Consider the following 10,572-nt stretch of genomic DNA (forward strand, 5'->3'; position numbering starts at 1 on the left):
TCTTCTCAGAAAAGCCTTTATTAAGTCCCCAGTCTCATAGCTTTGTCTTCATAGCAGCTAGCACTATCCCACATTATGCTCATTTATATATTGTTTGTCTCTCCTACAAGGAGGTAAGTTCCACGAAGACAAAGGACTATATCTGAATGTTTATTTCTGGTTCAGTTCCTGTCACATATTGCTACAGTAGAGTGGACACTTGTCCTATTTGTGGCTTCCCATCAGTTTTGGAATAGGTTTTTGTTTCAGAACTCACATTCCCAGCCTCCCTTGTGATTGGGCTGGAGAATGTACCTGGTTCTACTGATCAGGCTTATCCATATGAAACTTAAATTCAGATATAAGCAGCCAGAGGAAATGGGGGTTTTGCTAGTGTGAACAGCAATAGAGGTAGTTGTCTTTGTTGGCAGGACTAGCAGCAAGAGCAGATTCTTAGTGATTGCACGTTGAGTTTCTGGTACAGAGTGGCATTGGTGTGGAGTTGCAATAGAGACGGTTTACAAATTGGACTAGTTCTGCAGTGGTTTTGCTTGTTTTTCTCGGAGGCTTAGCCTTGGTCCTGATTCTCCACACTTTCCAACCTGCAACACCAGCCAGTCAGCTTCTCTTTCTCACAACTAAACTAAGGACCCTAACTTTATACAGTTGGCTTTGTGTCTGCTTGCTCCAGTAGGGTACAATCTCCATTAAATGATTTACCAACTATTTATTGAGTGCTTACTACGTGGTGGACTCTGTCATCACAGAGCTTACAGTCTAGTGGAAGACAGATACATAACCAGTTAAAATAGAGTTCAGTAAGTATTATGTTATGATAATTTGAAAGCACACACTGGGGCCAAGCTTTGTACCTTCATTTTTGTATCCAAGGGTTTAATGCAGTTCCCTGTATAACAAGGTATTCATCCTCTATTTGTAGAATGAAATTTGGGTGGGAAGAAGCAGAGCCCCAAAACTCTGATACCTTCTCCCTCACTGATGTTCTCTTCTCATCTATCCTGTGTTTCCGGTATGTCTAACTATGCCTTTGATTTAGGGTCACCTGAGGGTGGATCAAAAATTGGAACCATCATTCATTCATTCAATCAATCAATATTAAAAAATTTACTGAACATATACCCTATGTCAGGCACTGTGCCATGCCCTGGGAAGCAACAGTGAATAACACAAATCCGCTTGCCTCATGAAGAGACAGAACCCAGAGAGTGACTGAAAGTGAGTTGGCTTCTAGATAAGAATGTCAGAAGCCACTTCTATAATGATTGTAAAAAACATAGACTTCATTTTTCCCCCTGAATCTTACGTATAACCCACAGTAAATTTTTATTTAAAGAAAGGGGTGATAGAGGATGGCTCATCTGGTTTGATACCCACAGATAATTACCTTCTAGCTGTGTATAAATTAGTCTGCTAATAAATCAGTATTTGCATGAGGGAATAATCAGAATCTGCCTGGTTTTGAGATTGTGAGGTAGCCACAAATAAGGCAAGGCATTGGAAAAATTTAACAAAAATGTATATATTAGCCTGTTTCTGCCAATTTCCTGTCTTGACTTCTATTTTTGAAGACTGACAACATATTGTAAATTATAATTACATCTTCACAATGAAAACTGATTTATTAGGTTTCTTCCTCTTTCTTGTACCTCTGTTTTCTTTCCCCTGGATTCTAGAGCCCCTGTTTTTCTTGCACCTTCTTCCCTCTCCTTTTAGTTTTTCCTTTTTTATTCCATCAGAGTCCAAATGGAGGCCAGAGTATGAAACCTTTCAAATAATCAACAAAATATTTTGAATATCTGTTTTGTTCAACATTGTTTGGGATTCTCAGATTGAGACAAGAGCAAAAGTAAAAAAAAAACAAAAAACAAAAATCAAAACAAGTAGAGGTAAAAATAAAATGATAATAACAATAAAAGCAGAGAACAATGAAATCCTACACAGTTGGATTTGCCTTTTCAAACAGGGAGGTCAGAGAGGAAAGAGTTCTGAGTGAACTGAAGATTTTAAGGGTTGACTTCTGAGAAAAGGGGTGAAGGGTTGTGTCTGTATCCAAAGAATTTGGCTGGGAGAGAGGTGATGATGGTGAGTTTTCAGTGTCAGTTCTAGGCATGAATATGTTGTGCTATGAGGTTAGTAGGAAGAGAAAGACGAGCTCTGAGGCTTCATGTGGTGGGCATATGGAAACACCATGGTCCTTTCCTCTGTTAAGTTCCTGGTTATTTATCAGCTCCTACTTTGACTTTTTTTCCCCATCTTTATAGAGGCTTCAAGGATTTCAGCTGGCTTTCCTTTCCTGTTTAAAGCCACTGCCTCTTGTTCCATCCTTTGGTGATCTTATTTCAAGCCTTTATATGGAGTTTGTTGCAACCCCATCCCACCCCCACCCCCCACCCAGGTTGTTTGTTGCTGTCCCTGAACGTGAGTGCACAAGCGTTTTCCATATCAAGGATTTCATTGCTAATCACAACCAAAGATGTTGACAAAAAGATAATACAGCTATTGTGGGGAAGGTATAAAAATTTCTGAATCTAATAAAGTTCTTAGAGTTTTGATTTCCATTCAATATTTCCTATCTCGCATCTAGGAATTGGAAGGGCTATGAGTTGGTAGGCGAGAAAGCTAGTTGTATGTCAGGTGCTTTCCTAGAAGTTAGTATCTTTTTTTCTCATTCTATTTTTTTGAACTTGCCAACCAAGATGGTAATAATTTTCTTCAGCTTTAAGATTCTATAATTCTAACCATATAACCAAATAAAGACACCATTACTAGGGGAAAAAAGACTGGGGAAAAAACATACTCATAGGATAATAGTCATTTTTCTGGTTGATAGTTCACTGGATGATTTTAATTCTTTTGTTTTCCTTTCCATTTTTCTAAATTTTCCAATGTTGATAAAATGAGTGTGTATTGCATTCTAGATAATTTGCAAAAAGCCTTTATTTTAGAACTGTGAACCTAATAATGATAAAAAAAAATTTCTATGACTATTCTACAATTAAGTAGGCTAAAGACATGTATGATTTCCCCTTCTCTTAGAGTCTAGACCAATGCCTGAGTCTAGACCAAGTAAAGAATAAAAGAAAACAAACTTCTCTCCTGGTGGAGAGCAAAGCCCAGACCTCATTTAAATTCTTTCCCCATATGTATCAGATGGTCAATTTCCAATGGCCCAGTCTTTGTGTTGACACTGCTATCATTTGCCTGATGGTCTGAATTAAATTTCTGTGCAGTTAACCTTGGAAAGAGGATTATATTGGGAACCAAGAGACCTGATTTCTAATGTCAGCTCTGCAATTGACTTGCTGTGTGTGTGACCAAGCCAAGCAGCCAATTTTGCCCTTGGTTTCTTCATCTTAAAAATGAGAGATCTGACTAGATATTCCTAAAATATCTCTGAACTCATTCTATAGTACCATGGCCAAAGAAGAGGGAAAGAGGGAACTGATCTGAGTCTTAAAGCGTGTGCTAGAACTCTGTGAAGGTGGTAAAACCCAAAGATGGCAAATGGGAGCTGCAAGCTGAATCCTGCAGGGAGATATGTTTTGTCTCTCGTGGTGTTTACTTACTAACACAGCATTGGAGATCTTTTTAAATTAGTTGCTAAAATTTAAAACGTAGTAGGATTGACTCTGATTTCTGGCTTTTCTTGAAGCATTGAAAGATCTGGTACCCAGATCCATCTTGCTGGAGTTGTGAAACAGCTGCTTCCTTCGGGCCATACATGCACTCTTCCATCAGTCCCAGCTGTTCCTTCCGCCTGGTCCTTACTGTCTTATTCCCAGCTGATCTCATTAATTTCAGTTACTTGCCTGTTCCTGTGATATTTCAGTTTGTGACCCCTGCCATAGCACAATGATCAGGTGAATTGTTTCTGAGAGCCCTATTCATGGATTGTCAATTTATTTGAAGTAAAGTATTAAAGAAATTACTTTTTTCTTTTAGTTCCTTTCTTACATCATCTACAACATGGAAATGGCTGTTCTATGCTACTATACCAGGTTTTGAGCTTCTGAAACTGATGCAAATATATGTAAATGATTTTGTGAATGTGGCTTTCTGAAGAATACTTAAAATAGATTATTAGTGCATGCAGTTCCTAAAATTCCATCACTATTTCCTACAATAGTTAAACATTGTATAAGTATCTTAAGATCTCTAATTTGTATTGTTTTTATTTTTATTTTTTAAAAAGTCAGAAGTCTTAAATTAAAGTTGAAAAAGTCTAACCAATACACAGAAGTTTATAAAGTAAAATGGAAAAGTTCCTCCTGTTTTATTGCCTCAGGATAAACGGTTACCAGTTGGGTGTTTCTCTTTCCAGACCTTTTAGTTTTGTTTGTTTTTGCACATACAGTTATGGGGAAATTTGTGTGTACGTTTGTATAAGCATAGACACGTAGAACATGTGTCTTTTATTTTTCCACAAAAAAGTAATTATCCCACACTTACTACTTTGCAACTTGTTTTTTTCACTTGACAATATATTAGAACCATTTTTCCATATCCATACATATAGATATGCTTCATTCCTTGTGATGGCTAAACAGCTTTCCATAGTATGGATGTAATTTATTTAGACATCTCACTTTTGACAAATATTTGGATTATCTCTGATTTTAATAAAGTAAATTTAATGACACTATGAATGGCCTTGAGCTGATGTACTGGAAAAAGTGGTTCTGAAAAGTAGATTCTTTGAAGTGGAAATATTTAGTCAAGAACCTTGTGTTTTTAAAATTTTGGTCAGTACTGTAAAGTGCCCTTTAAAATTTACACTCCCACACCCACCCAGTCCACTGATTGAACATTATCTGTCTCTTTAGTTCTTGCCAGTGTGTAGGCAAGTGATGGTGTCTCATTTTGTTCAGTTTGCAAATCTCTGATTAAGTGAGATGGTACAGGCTTGCCTATGTTTATTAGCCATTTGCATTTCCTCTTCTGGGTATTATCTGTTTAAATCCTTAGTTGCTTAACTCTTATTTGATCTGAGTACATAAAATATGTAATCAGCAAATATATCTGTATACTAATGGATGTTTCAAAACCTAGCTCTTGGCTTGGAGTGTATGCTTTTGTTCCTTGCTAGTGTGTCAGCTTCCTCTTGTTGAGGCTTGTAAATATCTGAGTCAACCATCAAACCAGCAACATTTGTTCTTTGCCCCAAACAACCTGCTAGATGCAGTGTTTAATTAAAATATTTTAAATGTCAGGGGTCACTTAGTGCCTTTTAGGAGAGCATATGCTTAATGATGCAGAAAGGAGTAATAGATAAAAAACATATGTAGGAACAAATACAACAAAAATATAATGGAAATCCCTTGCCTTTGAGTAATGCTTTGCAGTTTATATTCTATTGAGAGAGAAGAAATGTACATAAATAACTAAGATATTAGGTAAAAAAGTAAGTAACATTGTCATAGGAGTTTGGGGAGGGAAACAGAAATAAGTTGGCAGTGTGGGGACTGTCCAAGTAGGACAATGGAGAGATGAAAGATGGTCTGGAAAGAATTTTTATGATGGAAGAAAGCAGTGTGAAGAGATAAGACAAAAGGGTGAGAGCCTATCGTTGGAAGAAGGATCATTTCTCTTTGGATTAAGCACAGCACTTAGAATGCTTCAGAAATGACCATAGGAGTGAAGAATGCCCTATTAACCTCCTTTCTTCTTAGTACCATACTCCTGTTAACACAGTCTTAAGGTTGTATTATTTTTTATCAGCCTCATCTCTCTAATGGTTTATATTGAGTATGAGGTGAACTAAAAATCTTCTGATGATTCCATATAGTTTTTGTCTGTGACCTACAGAAGGAAGCTGCCACATCTGAACCATCCTGTCCCTAACCTTTGGTCACATTTATTCATCTAACCATTGGGACATGTCAAAGACAGGTATTGCCCACTCACTATGCACCAGTGCTAGGTGCTGGGACTACAAAGACGAATGAGTCAAGTAACCTTTTCTTATAGAATACTGGGATAATAGAAATACTTAGATGGCTAGAACACATGGGTATCCTAGTCTCAGAGGTGGTATGTTTGGATCTGAATCCATGTCAGTGCCTCCTGATCTTCACTCTTGTTAATGAGGGTAATCCTTGTGGGAGAGCATGCCAGGTAGACTGCTGGCATCTGAGACCCAAGGGATTGGTTGAGAGGAACTGAGCATGGGAGATGATAATTCATATCCTCATGCAGGACAACCTTGGTTTTTATTTACATTTTGTTGTACCTGTGCACAGAAGATGAGTATGCTTAAGGAGAAGGAGAAAGTTTTACTGGGGCTTAAAACATTTTTTTCTTACTCAACCAGTTAGCTCAACATAACCCTCTTGCAAATTAGAAAGGTGATGTGACTCCATTTATGGTAGCACTATAATCTAACCTAGTAAAACACCTATTACTTCTTTGAAGGTACATTTGTTCAAAGTGCTTTGTTTTATTTGCTGTAAATTATAAATGTAGCAGTAAGAATCTGATCTAGGTGAGAACATTTTTCAACTTGCTGAATTTCTGTATAAATAAAGCCATTTGTATTTCCCCCATACCAATTAAATCACATGGCTTATTTCTAAGACCCCAATTAAAAAGTCCAACTTCATGAATAAGGAAGCGTTGTGGTATGGTGGATGAACAGTGTCAATACTTATTAGAAGGTCAGGCTCTGGTCTCATTTCTACCACTTCTTTTTTTTTTTGGATATTTCATTGTAATATTATGTAATATTATTTATCTTGATGATTGAGTTTTTTTCTTTTTTTTAAATTCAGTTTTATTGAAATATATTCACAAACCATACAGTCATCCATGGTATACAATCAACTGTTCACAGTATGATCATATAGTTATGCGTTCATCACCACAATCTATTTCTGAACATTTTCCTTACATCAGAAAGAATCAGAATAAGAATAAAAAATAAAAGTGAAAAGAGAATACCCAAACCATCCCCCCATCCCACCCTATTTGTCATTTAGTTTTTACTCCCATTTTTCTACTGATTTTTTTTTCAATTTTTTAACTTTGTTTATCAAAAAATTAAAAACAAACAGGCAAACAACAACCAAAAAAACCCCACAACATTTCAAACAAAGCAATGGATTAAGGAAAACAAATAACCTAAAATAACTACTTTGCTTCCAATATGTTCCTACCATACCCCAAGAAAATTAATAAACAATGTCCAAACAGAGGAGTAAGAAAAACAAATAATCTAAAATAACTACATTGCTTCCAACATGTTCCTACCATACCCCAAGAAAATTAACAACCCCTAAGAAAACAAAGGAATAAAAGAAAAAAAAACCTAAAATAACTCTATTGCTTCCAACATGATCTTACTGTATCCAAGAAAGTTTACAAACCATAATCATTCCTGAGCATTCCCATAACCTTGAGATTACCCTCCATAGTTTATCTGTTCTTATTAGATTATCATTCCCCCTCCACTAATTGGTATCTCTAGGTCCCCTACATTCTACAGTATAAAACATTGTACATTTTTCACAGAATTCACATTAGTTCTACCAATTCTTATATGAATCTCAAGTCACAAATTTATGAGCTCCAGTTTCTTCTTAGATAAAATGGGGAGTGTTCATTTGGCAAAGGTGTCTCTAATGACCCATCCAGCTGTCCAAAACAGAACAGCAACACAGAACCAAATGCATGAATCCAAGGAACCCAAGTGTGTGCTGCCCCCAGTAAGGAGCCTCTGCACACACCCCTCCTGGTTAGACATACTCACTGTATCACTCGACAGCTCTGTCCTTTTAGTTGTGTATAAGCCTAAGTCCCTTAGCTTCTTTGAACTTCCATTTCTTCAACTGTAATATGAGGATAATAGTAGCACCTATCTCATAGGGATTTCTGAAGGAAGAAATGAGATAATTCATAGAAAATCCACTCAACTGTGCCTAGAGTAGTAAGTGTTCAGTAAAGGTTAGTTCTCCCTTTTATATACAAATTTTAGGTTTAGTTTTCCTCAGGTTCATATGGTTTCCAAATGGGTACTGCAGCCATTAAAGTGCAAGCATCTGGGATCATGTGAAACACCTTGCTAATTTATAAATGTCACTAACAGGCAACAGGTAATAATAAAAATACTATATAGCACTCATTCTGCGGTACACTATGTTTTAAGAACATTACATGTATTAACTAATTCAGTCCCTACACAGAGAGTACTATTATTACTACCCCTATTTTACAGATGAGGAAGCTTAAGGCACAGGTCAGATGGCTAAAAAGTGGCAGAGCCAGTGTTTGAACCCAAGCACTTTGAGCCCAGAATTCATGCTCTTACCTACTCTGCTCTACTAATGGTTTATAAAACTTGCATTTCCTCCTGATTGTTTATTTACCTAATCAAAGGTTTGAAAGTTTTATGAACTCGGTGAAACTTTAGAAAAATAGATCATGAAATATTAGAAGAAAAGTACACGGAAACATTAAAACATTCTACAATGATAAAAATAGAGAGAAAGCACTAAAAATAGAGAAACTTTTGGAATGGAAAGAATGAAACTTCTTAAGAGTAGTACATAGAATGACCAGTCACAGACCTGTGTTTCTGGCAATATGGCAGAAATTGAAATACATAACACTGAAACAATGTGAAAGTGCTGGGTCAAGTGTAAGAGGACATTTAGAAAAAAAAATTCAATACATTGATGAGTAAATAAGTATTTTTCAGAGGCTAAAAAGTAAGTGAAAGCATGCCCTCCCCCCTACGTGGGATCAGACACCCAGGGAAGTGAATCTCCCTGGCAACGTGGAGTATGACTCCCGGGGAGGAATGTAGACCCGGCATCGTGGGATGGAGAACATCTTCTTGACCAAAAGGGGGATGTGAAAGGAAATGAAATAAGCTTCAGTGGCAGAGAGATTCCAAAACGAGCCGAGAGATCACTCTGGTGGGCACTCTTACGCACACTTTAGACAACCTTTTTTAGGTTCTAAAGAATTGGGGTAGCTGGTGGTGGATGCCTGAAACTATTAAACTACAACCCAGAACCCATGAATCTCGAAGACAGTTGTATAAAAATGTAGCTTATGAGGGGTGACAGTGGGATTGGGAATGCCATAAGGACCAAACTCCACTTTGTCTAGTTTATGGATGGATGTGTAGAAAAGTAGGGGAAGCAAACAAACAGACAAAGGTACCCAGTGTTCTTTTTTACTTCAATTGCTCTTTTTCACTCTAATTATTATTCTTGTTATTTTTGTGTGTGTGCTAATGAAGGTGTCAGGGATTGATTTAGGTGATGAATGTACAACTATGTAATGGTACTGTAAACAATCGAAAGTACAATTTGTTTTGTAAAAAAAAAAAAAAAAAAAAAGTGATCTGATCTTGCAGTTCTGAATTAGAATGCACATGCATTTTTATGTAATAATAATAACAGCTAATATTGAAAAAAAAAAAAAAAAAAAAAAAGTAAGTGAAAGCAGAAACACATGAAAGGTCAAAAAAGCTGGCTTTTACTGTGGGGACATTTGTCAAACCAAGCTCTGGTTATCATCCTTAAGGCACTAGGGCCCACATGCCAGGCCCACCTGAGATGGAAGGTCTAATAGGAGACCCCGTCAAATCTGGGAGACCAACGGTCTGAAAATCTTGGTGTTCCTTGGGTTTCTTCCTCTCCTTTTCCTTCCAGAGCCAGTCATTCACCGAGTTCTATCCATTCTATAATCCCTAACCCCACAGATCTTGCTTTGTCATCAATAATGAATAATCACCTGAGTCTTTTAACAGTCTCTGGTCTCCCTTCCTCCAGTCTATGGTACTCAGTTCTTCTTTATCTGGCAAGGGACAATCCAAGCACAGCTTGTTGCCTTTTCCTGTGGCCCACAAATAAACCCCATGCTTGGGACTAGATGCGTTAGCCTGGCACCTGAGATGGATGGTGAATGTGAGCTAACTCCCTTCTTGGAACACCTGGAGATGAAACACATCCCAGCACATTCTTTCCCCTTTTGCCCCAAACAATGGCTTACTCCTGTTGGCCTCACCTGCGTCACATACCCCCTCCTGTAGCCAATGATGACAAGGCCTACTACAAAAAGAAAGGGAACATGAATGGTGCCAACACAAAGTAAGTGCCTAATCAATACTAGTTGCAAGAACAAATTGCAATGTATCTGTTATAGTACTTTTACATCAATATTTATTAATAGGATTACACTGTAATTTTCATATATTACATTGACCAGGTTTTGTTCTGCTCTGCTAGCTTCTAAAAAAACTAGGAAGTATGTCCTCTTTTATTCTTCTCCAAATAATATTTAATATATATTATTCTTTGATGATTAAAAAAATTCATCCAGAAAGAAACTAAGATGGTGGCATAGAGAGGAGTGGAAGACTGTTAGTCCCCCTGGGACAATTCCTAAATGACCAAAAAACTAGTAAATAACCTGGAATAACTGCGGGGAGACAGATGTGACTGTCCACTCATCATACACCAACCTGAATTGGGAGGAATGCCCGAGATCGCAGCATAAAATCTGTAAGTAAAACTGCAGATCCGTGCTGAGAGCCAAGAGCTGAGAGCCCCTCCCTCACGGAAGCCT

The sequence above is a fragment of the Choloepus didactylus genome, chromosome 6, assembly GCF_015220235.1.
Source record: "Choloepus didactylus isolate mChoDid1 chromosome 6, mChoDid1.pri, whole genome shotgun sequence".
Lineage (NCBI taxonomy): Eukaryota > Metazoa > Chordata > Mammalia > Pilosa > Megalonychidae > Choloepus > Choloepus didactylus.